We start from the raw sequence: 12,741 nt of genomic DNA, 5'->3' as shown, positions 1-12,741 counted from the left end.
AACTTAGCTCTTTTATTTATTTATGTATTTTTAAATTTTTTTAGCTCTTTTAATATTGAGAAGAGGACTTCCCTGGTGGCGCAGTGGTTAAGAATACGCCTGCCAATCCAGGGGACACGGCTTTGAGCTCTGGTCCGGGAAGATCCCACATGCCGCGGAGCAACTAAGCCCGTGCACCATAACTACTGAGCCTGCACTCTAGAGCCCGTGAGCCACAACCACTGAGCCCGCGCTCTAGACCCTGCGAGCCACAACTACTGAAGCCCGTGAGCCTAGAGCCCATGCTCCGCGACGACAAGAGAAGCCACTGCAATGAGAAGCCCGCGCACCACAACGAAGAGTAGCCCCCACTTGCCGCAACTAGAGAAAGCCCGCGTGCAGCAACAAAGACCCAATGCAGCCAAAAATAAATAAATAAAAAATATTGAGAAGACTCAATTTTCTTTAGTAATGAAAGTCCTGAATAAGACAACGTAAGCACAGGAAATAATTTTGTTAAAACACAAATCTTTGCTTTCTAAGCAGTTTACTTTAAAAAATGGTAAAGAAAAATTCATAATCTCCCACGAGAAGCAAACCAATATTCCAAGAAAACCTTGTCCTCTTAGCAAATGAAAGAAAATTGTTTTAGTTTTACCTAAGTACACTACTGATTTTTATTTTTTTTATAAATTTATTTATTTTTGGATGCATTGGGTCTTCGTTGCAGTGCACAGTCTTCTCATTGTGGTGGCTTCTCGTTGCGGAGCACGGGCTCTAGGCACACGGGCTTCAGTAGTTGTGGCGCATGGGCTTAGTTGCTCCGTGGCATGTGGGATCTTCCCGGACCAGGGCTCAAACCTGTGTCCCCTGAATTGACAGGCGGATTCTTAGCCACTGTGCCACCAGGGGAGTCCTGCTCCAGTTAACTTAAAAACTATAATTAGGGGTTAAGCATTTGGACCCTAAGAGGGTTCAATTTTATTTTATTTTTATTTAATTTTTATTAAAGTTTTTTTTTGATGTGAAGCACTTCTGAAGTCTTTATTGAATTTGTTACAATACTGCTTCTTTTATGTTTTGGTTTTTTGGTCTCGAGGCATGTGGGATCTTAGCTACCTGCCCACATATTGAACCTGCACCCCCTGCATTGGAAGGTGAAGCCTCAACCACTGGACCGCCAGAGAAGTCCCCCGAGGGTCTGATTTTAAAGGGGCAGGTTTTCACAGGGGAGGGGAAAGGAAGAAACAAAGGGGGCGGAGTCTGAGACAAAGGGGACGGAGAAGACACACAAGATGGTGCCAGAGACAAAGAAGTTAGGGGAGGGGAACTCAAGGAGCACAAGGCTTCAGAAACTGTTGTGTTCTTTTCAAGTTTTTTAGTTGTTTTGGCCAATTTGGAAATGGTATCTTGCAAAGAGGCAATTCTAGACTTTGGTGCACAGTTGCAAGCTTCCAGGTACCAATGAAAATAAATATCCCATTCTTCTTATTTAATTTTAGAACCACATGGGACTTCCCTGGTGGCGCAGTGGTTAAAAATCCGCCTGCCAATGCAGGGGACACGGGTTTGATCCCTGGTCCGGGAAGATCGCACATGCCGTGGAGCAACTAAGCCAGCGCGCCACAACTACTGAGCCTGCGTGCCACAACTGCTGAAGCCCGTGCGCCTAGAGCCCATGCTCTGCAACAAGAGAAGCCACTGCAATGAGAAGCCCGCGCACCGCAAGGAAGAGTAGCCCCCCTCGCCGTAACTAGAGAAAGCCCGCGTGCAGCAACGAAGACCCAACACAGCCAAAAGTAAATAAATTAATTTAAAAAATAATAAATTAAATAAAATAAAATTTTAGAACCACAGTTCTCCAATTTAATCTTAAGAAAAACAAGTTTGGGAAGATTGAAAGTTCCCTGTAATGGCCGTGATAATTCTGGATTACTTTTAGTTGGTTCAGCCCACTTAGTTAAAAATGAGCATGTCAGGGGAAAAAGAAACGAGCATGTCAGGGTCCATAGCTTTCAAACATGAACCTTCCAGAGTCCCTGAGGGAGGGCTGCCCTCAGAGCGCATAGATGACCAGGATCCCTTTTCCTTAAGTTCTCCTGGAAACCCAAGAAAGTTGCTGGAGTCCTAGCCCAGATTCCAAAAGGAATAAAGCAAATTATTCGATTCCAGTTAGCTCGATCCCCCCACTCTTGCACACTCCAGAAGAAAACTGAGTATTCACCAAGGGCGAAACCTTGAACCAGAAAGGATGAAACCTCTCCCCTGAAAGGACAAAGCCTTTCCAGATCCCGAAAAAAGCTAGAGAACTCAAAACGCAAAGAAGCAGTTTGGAATACAAGAAGAGACTCAGGGAAGTGATGAGCATGAAGGGCTCACAGTGTGGGTACCTCGCTTCATTCCAGGGCCTGTCATCTCTTGGGGTTCGCCGCCTTCAGATCCCACTTCTGACACCATATAAATATATCAACTTCAGTAAATGGTAGCCAGTTATTTTACCAGCGAAAGCAAGCTTATTCAGGAATAGCAGAGGAATTGCAATTTGGGATGTGGAAACTATGGCAGACAAAAAAGCCAAATCCAGAGAACAAGGAGGGGGAACTTGCTTTTATAGGGAAAAGAAGGAGTAGGGAGGGGCTGTGATAACCAAAGATTCCATTGGAGGAGCTGGGGTTCAATGGAGTCTTCCCATTGACTGGGCCCCTGCAGTCTCTGATTGGCTGGGCTGTCGGGGGTGGAGGGAAGTTTCCTTCCTCCTGACTGATGGTAAGTAGAGGCACCTTCCTGTCCAAGATGTAGGCGGAAATCTCTTCCTGTTTGGGGTAATTGACGTGCATATTCGTGGAGAGAGCTCCCTACAGACCCGTCCTGACTCCAACTTTAACTGAGGGTTCTATAATTAATTCCACAACTTAAACTTCTTCTTTTGACTTTATTTTGTGCCTTTTAGTTGTCCAGTTTTTTCTATGCTTCTTTTTTCTTATTTCTCACTTCTTTTTGTACTGGTACCCTCCAGTGCCCAGTGTTCCATTTTTCTCCTTAATTGGTTGGCAGTTATACCAGGAACACCTAATCTAACACGTCTTATATCCTCACTGGAGCAGTGAAGGGACTTTCCATCACATGGGCTCCCGTTTAGCCCTCTCCAACCTAAGGACGATTCTTGTCTAAGTATTTTAACTCTGTCCCTTTGTTTCAACCCTGCATATGAGATATTATTATTGTATTTCATTTATATTGATTTTGATATTTTATTTTATTGATTTATTTATGAACTAGTTCCTTCAGATGCTCTATAATCAGTGTTCCAGGTTGTGTATGTGCCTGTGGACTGTTCTGGACTCTCTATTGCCTTTTGTGGATCAGTTTGTTTTCCCTGGGCCGAGATCATGCTGTCCTGATAGTTATGGCTTTATAAGTCTGCAGAAGCCATGACAGCTAGCGGGATATCATTATTCTTGAAGAGTCACGTGGCTCTTCTTGGGCTTGTTTTTAATTTGATTTTGTTAAATTCTTTGAAAAACCTTTTAGGATTTGATCAGAGTTGCATTGACTCTACAAGTCAATTTGGGGAATAATGATCCCTTTGCCCTGCCGTACACTTATTCAGGGCTGATCTACTGCTTTTCAGTGAAGTTTGTAATTTGCTGTAGACACGTCTTCCTCATTTTTGTTAGATTTGTTCCCAGAAACAATACATTTTTTGGCTGGTATTGTAAAGGGTTACTATTGTGTAATATAACATATGTCAAGAAACATGTATAAAACAAAATATATATTTAAAGTTTTATGGGAATTCCCTGGCAGCCCAGTGGACTTGGTGTTTTCACTGCCGTGGCCCAGGTTCAATCCCTGCTAGGGGAACTAAGATCCTGCGAGCCATGCGGTGTGGCAAAAATATATATAAATAAAAAATATATATAATATATATATAATATATATAATATATAAATAAATACAGAAATAAAAAAGTTTCACTGTAAAGCAAGCACTCATGTGCTCACCGTCCAGGTCAAGAAACAGGACGTGGTCAGTCTCCTAGGAGCCCCCTAGCCTCCCCTCTACTCACTGGCTCCCACCCCCACCCCTCCCTGGGGCCTCTCCCCTGCCCCACGCGATAACCACCCAAATTTTAAGATAATTACCACCTTGGTGTTTTTTGTTTTTAATATTTATTTGTTTGGTTGCACTGGGTCTTTGTTGCGGTACTCGGGATCTTCATTGTGGCATGCAGGATTTTTAGTTGTGACATGTGGGATCTAGTTCCCTGAGCAGGGATCGAACCCAGTCCCCCTGCATTGGGAGCACGGAGTCTTAACCAGTGGACCACCAGGGAAGTCCCTACCACCTTGTATTCTTCATACTTCAACCACCTAAATTGATAACCCTAACCAGTCTGGTTGAGTTTGTTTTTTATGTTGTAGCTTTCTTGTTTATTTTTTTAAAAAACAGCTTGATTGAGATATCACTTCCATACCACAAAATATACTCGTTTTAAGTGGACAATTTATTTTTATTTTTTAAAAAAATTTTTATGTATTTATTTATTTTTGGCTGGGTTTGGTCTTCATTGCTGTGCGCGGGCTTTCTCTGTTTGCCTTGAACGGGGACTACTCGTCCTTGCGGTGCGTAGGCTTCTCATTGCAGTGGCTTTCTCTTGTTGCAGAGCACGGGCTCTAGGCCGGAGGGCTTCAGTAGTTGTGGCGCACGGGCTTAGTTGCTCCGCGGCATGTGGGATCTTCCTGGACCAGGGCTCAAACCCGTGTCCCCTGCATTGGCAGGCGGATTCTTAACCACTGTACCGCCAGGGAAGTCCCGCTAATTTATTGATTTTTAGTAAATTTGCAGAACTGTGCAAATATCACCACAATTCAGGTTTAGAGTATTTCCATCATCCAGAAAGATCCATCCTGCTCGTTTTCCATGAATCCCTGTTCCTACCCGTTTCTCAGACAACCACTAATCCTCTTTCTGCCTCTATAGGTTTGCCTTTTTAAAAAAGCATTTCAGGGGACTTCCCTGGAGGTCCAGAGATCAAGACTTCGCCTTCCAGTGCAAGGATTGAGGGTTTGATCCCTGGTTGGGGAGCTAAGAACCCACATGCCTCGCAGCCAAAAATCCAAAAAAACCCATAAAACAGAAGCAATATTGTAACAAATTCAATAAAGACTTTAAAAATGGTCCACATCAAAAAAAAATAACTTAAAAAAAATAAAAAAGCATTTCATACAAATGGAATTTTTTGCAGCTTTTCGCATCTGACTTCTTTCACTCAGCACGTTCTTGAGGCTCACCCGTGCCATGCCCAAGGACGTATCAGCAGTTGGTGTCTTTCTTTCTATTGCTAAATAGTATTCCATTAAATGGATCAAAGACATTTCGTTTACTCATTCACCAGTTAATGGACATTTGGATTGTTTCCATTTTTTTTGCTCTTATGCATAAATGGTGCAAGGAACATTTGCCAAAAATTTCTTTGTATGGACATGTGTTTTTATTTATCCTGAATCAATAACAAGGAGTGGAATTGTTGAGTCATATAAAAAGATTTTTTTTGTTTAATTTTTAAAGAATCTGCCGAACTGCTTTCCAAAGTGGCAGCACCATTCTTCATTCCACCAGCAGTGTATGAGGGTCGCAGCTTCTGCACATCCCTGCCCAAACCTGTTACTAACAGTCGTTTTATTACAGCGATACTAATGTGCGGTTTTACTTTGCATTTCCCTAATAACTAACGGTGCTGGGCATTTTTCCATGTGCTTATCAGCCATTTCTATTATTCGGGTTGTTTGTCTTATTATTGAGTTGATCTTTATATATTTGGGCTGTAAGTGTTTTATCAGATATATGATATGCAAATATATATTTCTCCCAGTCTGTAGGTTGTTTTTAATGTTCATAATTTAAAAATGTATTTTTTGTTTTTCAAATATTTTTATTGAAATATAGTTGATTTACAATGTTACATTAGTTTCAGATGTACAAAAAAGTGATTCAATTATATATATATGTGTGTGTGTGTGTATATATATATATTCTTTTTTTACATTCTCTTTCATTATGGGTGATTATAAGATAGTGAGTATAGTTCCCTTAAAAATGTCTTTTGGGGCTTCCCTGGTGGTGCAGTAGTAGAGAGTCCGCCTGCCGATGCAGGGGACACGGGTTCGTGCCCCGGTCCGGGAGGATCCCACGTACCGCGGAGTGGCTGGGTCCGTGAGCCGTGACCGCTGAGCCTGCGCACCCGGAGCCTGTGCTCCGCAACGGGAGAGGCCACAACAGTGAGAGGCCCGCGTACCGGAAAAAAAAAAAGTCTTTTGAAGTGCAAAATGTTGGTTTTTTTGTTTTAGTTTTTAATTTTTATGAAGTCAAATTTCTTTTTTCTGGAATGGATCATGCCTTTGATGTTGTATCTAAGAACTCTGCTTAATCCAGGGTTGTAAAGGTTTTTCTAAGTTTTTTTTAAAATAAATTTATTTTTTAATTTATTTTTGGCTGCATTGGGTCTTCGTTGCTGCGCGTGGGCTTTCTCTAGTTGCGGTGAGCGGGGGCTACTCTTCGTTGCGGTGCACAGGCTTCTCATTGCGGTGGCTTCTCTTGTTGTGGAGCATGGGCTCTAGGTGCCCGGCTCAGTAGTGTGGCTCACAGGCTCTAGAGCGAGATCTCAGTAGTTGTGGTGCCCAGGCTCAGTAGTTGTGGCTTGCAGGCTCCAGAGCACGAGCTCAGTAGTTGTGGCACACGGGCTTAATTGCTCCGCGGCATGTGGGACCTTCCCAGACCAGGGCTCGAACCTGTATCCATGGCATTGGCAGGCAGATTCTTAAACACTGCACCACCAGGGAAGTCCTAGTCTATGTGTTATTCTAAATGGTTTTATGTTTTTAGCTCTTACATTCAGGTCTATGAACCATTTTTGTACATGCTGTGACATGAGGGTCTAAATTAATCTTTTTACACGTCAATATCCAAGTGACCCAGCAGCATGTTTTGAAAAGACTATCGTTTCCTCATTGACTTTTGCTTTGATCCCTGTGTCAGTTAGGGTTCGACCAGAGGAAACAAATCAGTGGGAGATATAAGGAAATTGTTTCTAAAATCAGTTTACAAGACTGTAGGGGCTAACTAGGCTCCGCGGCATGTGGGATCTTCCCAGACCGGGGCACGGTGTATAGTTGCTTTATAATGCTGTGTTAGTTTCTTGCTGTACAACAAAGTGAATCAGTCATACGTATGAATGTATCCCCTCTTTTTTAGATTTTTAGATTTCCTTCCCATTTAGGTCACCACAGAGCACTGAGTAGAGCTCCCTGTGCTATACAGTAGGTTCTCATTAGTTATCTATCTTATACACAGTAGTGTATATATGTCAATCCCAATCTCCCAGTTCATCCCACTCCCCCAGATTAATTTTTTTGCATGTGGATGTCCAGTTGCTCTACGACCAGAATCTTGTGGATTTTTTATTTCATTTGTTGAGCTTTTTTAAAATATAAATTTATTTATTTATTTTATTTTTGGCTGCGTTGGGTCTTCGTTGCTGCGCGCGGGCTTTCTCTAGTTGCGGCGAGCAGGGGCGACTACATTGCGGTGCACGGGCATCTCATCACGGTGGCTTCTCTTGTTGCGGAGCACAGGCTCTAGGTGCGCAGGCTTCAGTAGTTGTGGCTCGCAGGCTCTGAGCGCAGGCTCAATAGTTGAGGCGCGCAGGCTTAGTTGCTCCGTGGCATGTGGGATCTTCCCGGACCAGGGATTGAACCTGTGTCCCCTGAATTGGTGGGCGGATTCTTAACACCTGCACCACCAGGGAAGCCCTGTTGTGCTTTTTAACTCCAGGTTTTTCCATTTGGTTATTTTTTGTCTTGCAATTCTTTATTACAAAACCCCATTATTTTCAGTCTTGAAAGTTTTAGAACCTAAGCACCTTCTCTTTCTGAAGAGTTGAAATGTTTGCAGCCAGTAGAAAGTGATGGAAGTCTACAAAAATATTCTGAAGAGCCAAAGGAGAAGCCTCAGACTTGCCTCTGGAAACACCAGCGGCTGAGATGAAGGACTGCACAGCAAAGTTTTCCCTAGAATGCCAGACCTCGGGCCAGCTCTTGCTGCACTGTGAGAACGGATGCATCTTATCACACGATACAAGAATCAATCGAAGCCAAAATGACGGAGATTGAAGTGGAACCTATGACATATCTCGATCTTCCCAGTGTGAAGCTCTTCACACAAATCCTGACTACCATAAAAGATTACAGAACCAGAGGAAGGTCTTAGATTGTATGGCAATGGTTATAGAAGAACTGCAATTATCAGTGGGGCAGCTTCAGGCCTTCATGGGCAAAAGTTCTCAGTGCTTCCAGTAGGGGTCAGTACAGTTTGGGAAGAGACGCCACCAACAGCCAGATCCCTCGCCGGCTTCACACTTCCGGAGCTTCAGCTGCAAGCCCCGCCCACCACATGTTGCTCTGGGTCTTGTCAGTCACCTTCTGCAGCTTTCCTGCCACAAGATGCTCAAGAGGAGAGGAATGGCAGACTTCCCAGCGCCTGGGGACTGCCTGGCGTCTGAGCTGGTATTCTCCACCCTCTCGCCTTTGGAGGTGACCGGGTGGCTATAGGGTTCCTTAAGTTTTTTCTAGAAGTGATGGGAACTGTCGACTTAAAAAAATGCACAACGTGAGAGTTGCGATTTGAGTTTTATTTGGGGCAAAATGAGGGCTGCAACCCGGGAGACAGCATCCCAGATCGCTCTGAGAAACGGCTCCACAGAGGCAGGGAGGAAGGTCAGTATAGATGTGGTCTGGGTGAAGGGGGAGTACATGCAGTCAAGCATTATTTTTTGTAGAAGGTTTCTGCTCGTCTCGTGCATGTCACTGCCAGTCATGAGGAGCAGACGTCGCCGTGAAGGATTTGAGTGCTTGTCTGGACACGAGGAGATACAAGAACTGGGCTCATAAAATTGTCTCCTGAAAATATCCATCTATCGGAAGACCTGTTCTGCCAGTGTCACCCAGAGCCCAGAGCGCCTCTGTTCAGCGTTTCAGGGGCTGTTGCAAGGCAGCAGCCGCAGCAGCACATGATTTACGCCTTGTAGAGGCAGCTGGCAAGTGACAATGGCGAGCGCCAATTTGTAGCTGACAGAACGTTGTAGGAACGCTTTTCCCAGGAATGTACAAAATGCTTGGAACTTTTTTCGGAATTAACCTCAGAACCAGTGGCCCATTCTTTTGAATATCCTTCATGGTCAGAAGTCATCATCCTGTGAAGAAGTTTTGCAGGTTTTGAAACAATCCAAAATCACTCAGGACGAGTCTGATGACACATTCGGGCATTTCAAGTCGTAAAGTTATGGGACTGCCGTTCCAGTGTGTCTCAAAGGTGGTTCCAGGTGGAAGAGTTTTGCATCACTGGGGTACATGCATCACTCCACACGATGTCCAGACTGTGGAAACGCCATATGCTCCGTGTCCTGATGTCCACTGTGTGCTGTAGCTTTTAGTTCCAAGTTGACATTCTGAGTCCCAGACCCATGGCAGGAAGGGACCAAGTGCCTTTTTTTTTTTTTTTTTCTTTTTTTTGCGGTACGCGGGCCTCTCACTGTTGTGGCCTCTCCCGTTGCAGAGCACAGGCTCCGGACGCGCAGGCTCAGCGGCCATGGCTCACGGGCCCAGCTGCTCCACGGCATGTGGGATCTTCCCGGACCGGGGCACGAACCCGTGTCCCCTGCATCGGCAGGCGGACTCTCAACCACTGCGCCACCAGGGAAGCCTCAAGTGCCCTTTTTAGCTCTTCTCTGTACTTGTTAAAATCTGCATTACAAATTGCAGATTATAACTACACAGTTATAAAAAGCTATTTTTATTTTAAAGAGCTTTCAAAAATTGAGATATAATTCACATACCATACAGTGCGCACAGTTCAGTGGTTTTTAGTACATTCACAAAGTCGTGCAACCATCTCTATAATCTAATTTTAGAACACTTTTGTCACATCAGAAAGAAACCCTGTGCTTCCCCATTATTCTTACCAACCCCACCCCCCGCCCTAGGCAGCTCATAACTGGGTCATGTACAATATTTGTCCCTTTGTGTCTGGCAGCTTTTACTTAACATAATGTTTTCAAGGTTAATTTTCAAGTAATATCAGTATTTCATTCCTTTTTATGGCTGAATAATATTCCATTGCATATATATCCCATATTTTGTTTGTATCTCCATCAGCTGATGGACATTTGAGTTGTTACTACTTTCTGGCTATCATGAATAATGTTGCTATGAAATTTGGAAGCAACTTTTTTGTTTTTTGGCCGCACTGTGCAGCATGCAGGATCTTAGTTCCCTGACCAGGGATGGACCCCATGCCCCCTCCAGTGGAAGGTGAAGTCTTAACCGCTGGACTGCCAGGGAAGTCCCTGCATACATTTTTTTGTGTGGATGTATTTTTTTTTAAATATCTATTTAGTTTGGCTGTGCTGGGTCTTAGTTGCAGCACGTGGGATCTTCGTTGCAGCATGTTAAGTTGTGGCATGAGGAATCTTTAGTTGCGGTATGCAGGCTCTTAGTAGCGGCCTGCATGTGGGATCTAGTTCCCCGACCAGGGATAGAACCCAGGCCCCTTGCACTGGACCACCAGGGAAGTCCCTGGATGTATGTTTTAATATCTCTTGGGTGTACACCTAAGCTTGGAAAAGAGTAATACATATGCTACGTTATGTGGAAACTCTATTTTTTCTTTTCCTATAAATTTATTTATTTATTTATTTATTTTTGGCTGTGTTGGGTCTTCATTGCCGCACATGGGCTTTCTCTAGTTGCGGCGAGCGGGGGCTAGTCTTCGTTGTGGTGTGCGGGCTTCTCACTGCAGTGGCTTCTCTTGTTGCGGAGCACGGGCTCTAGGCACACGGGCTTCAGTAGTTGTGGTGCATGGGCTTCAGTAGTTGTGGCACGCAGGATCAGTAGTTGTGGCTTGCGGGCTCTAGAGCGCAGGCTCAGTAGTTGTGGCGCATGGGCTTAGTTGCTCCGCGGCATGTGGGATCTTCCCGGACCAGGGCTCGAACCCGTGTCCCGTGCATTGGCAGGCAGATTCTTAACCACTGCACCACCAGGGAAGTCCCTAAAGTTTCATTTTCTAAACGTTAATTTGATAAGATGATTTTCTAAAGACACTCTGGGGTCAGAGTCCCAGTCCTTAAGGATCAGTGCCCAGGAGAAGGGAATGGAGTGTTTTGGAAAGGTAAGGGGTGGGCCTGTGCTCCCCTTCCCCTGGGCTCTCTGAGGTACCGTGTGCTGCCAGCACATTTACTGAGGATAATTCTGTCGACTGAAAAACTACCAGTGGAAACTATCCTGTGTTTTGTGTGGTACCAGCCAGATTTTTCTAGTGGGGGAAAAAAAAAAACCAGAAAAAAAAAGACCTCCCCCTCCCCCACAAAGTTACTGCAACCACATGGGTGAGTCTGGCACTGAGGGCCAGAAGCCAGGAAGTGCAAACCACACCAGTCCTTTTATAGATAATCCTGTGACCTGTGGTGATAGAGCGGTCGGCAGTGACCCAGGACTGGGGGGCGAGAGGAGCCAGCTGAGTCGCGGTGTGGAAGAACTTTGGGGGCTGATGGAAATGTTGTATGCTTTGGTTATGGTGTGGGTTCTGTGGGCATACACACCAGTCCATACTCATCACACTCTAAGTGGCTGCATTTTATTGTATATAAATTATACTGCAGTAAAGTTGATTTTTAGGAATATGAATGATAAACCTAATCATTTTCTTTTGACCTTGATTAAAACGAAAAGAAGCCATGCCCCAAAAGACATCTTGGGACACTCGAGAAGGAGAACTTTATTGACAAAATAACCTTGAGAATTCCAAGTCCTGGGTTACTTATTACTTTGCTCCGAGATAAGGGAGAGGGAGGTTGGAGAACAGGGAACGGGGAGCAGAGGGGCAAAGGCTGGCTCTCCTCTGTACCGAGTCCTGCTCTCGCCTCGTGCAGGGAGCAGGGGTGTCCCAAGTGCTTCCTGGGCCCTCCGTTTCCTGACGGCCACACGGCAGGGCCTTGTTCACCTAACCTGCAGCATCGTTTCCCGTGGAGAATGGCTCTGGGGCTCCTAGGGCACAGCAGCATGTCTGCTGGACCCATCACTACACAGACGGGCTGTGCTCCCCCCGTCGTGTTTCTCGTGGGGCTGTGCACGTATAATCGGTCAGGTCTGGGAGGTGTAAATCTCAGCGCAAACAAGCACCCAGGTGTGCTTCCGCTTTTCATCCTTTTCAGTCCATTGCTGGACAGTTTTAATCCTTAGAAAGTTCTTCAGCACAAACCTCTAACGTTAGAGTGTAGAGTGTATTCCCGTCAGGGAAAGCAAGGCAGAGCGTAAGACACAGACAACTCTGCCTGACCACGCGGCCTGGATGCTGCTGTCGCCTGGGCAGGGACAGACCACTCCCAAATCTGCAGCTCTTCTTCGTCTATGGCCCCATTTTAAGCTGGGCACATCACTGAATAAAGACTACATTTCCCAGCCTCCCTTGCAATGAGGTTGGGCATGTGGCTATGTTTTAGCCAATGGGATGTGAGTAGATTTGGCAAAAACAGACTTCTAGGAAGTGTCCTGGAGGGAGGGGGCCCAGGCCCTAGTTCACCTCTTCCTCCTCACTGTTGGCTGGAATGTAGACTTGATGGCTGGACATGGGCTGCCATTTTGAGCCATGTGAATGAAAGGTCCACCCAGCAGAATAACAGCCTGTACCCTAATGCCACACACCAGCCCC

At 45.1% G+C, this 12,741-nt stretch overlaps 1 pseudogene; it reads left to right on the top strand.

Moving 5' to 3' along the window:
- Nucleotides 1-3,860: 3,860 nt before the first annotated feature.
- LOC137228291 (kinetochore-associated protein DSN1 homolog pseudogene) lies at nucleotides 3,861-8,539 on the top strand (annotated as a pseudogene).
- Nucleotides 8,540-12,741: the final 4,202 nt, after the last annotated feature.

This window comes from Pseudorca crassidens, chromosome 7 (genome assembly GCF_039906515.1).
Source record: "Pseudorca crassidens isolate mPseCra1 chromosome 7, mPseCra1.hap1, whole genome shotgun sequence".
Lineage (NCBI taxonomy): Eukaryota > Metazoa > Chordata > Mammalia > Artiodactyla > Delphinidae > Pseudorca > Pseudorca crassidens.
The sequence above is the reverse complement of the archived record's forward strand: the minus strand, read 5'-3'. Positions and strand labels throughout refer to the sequence as shown.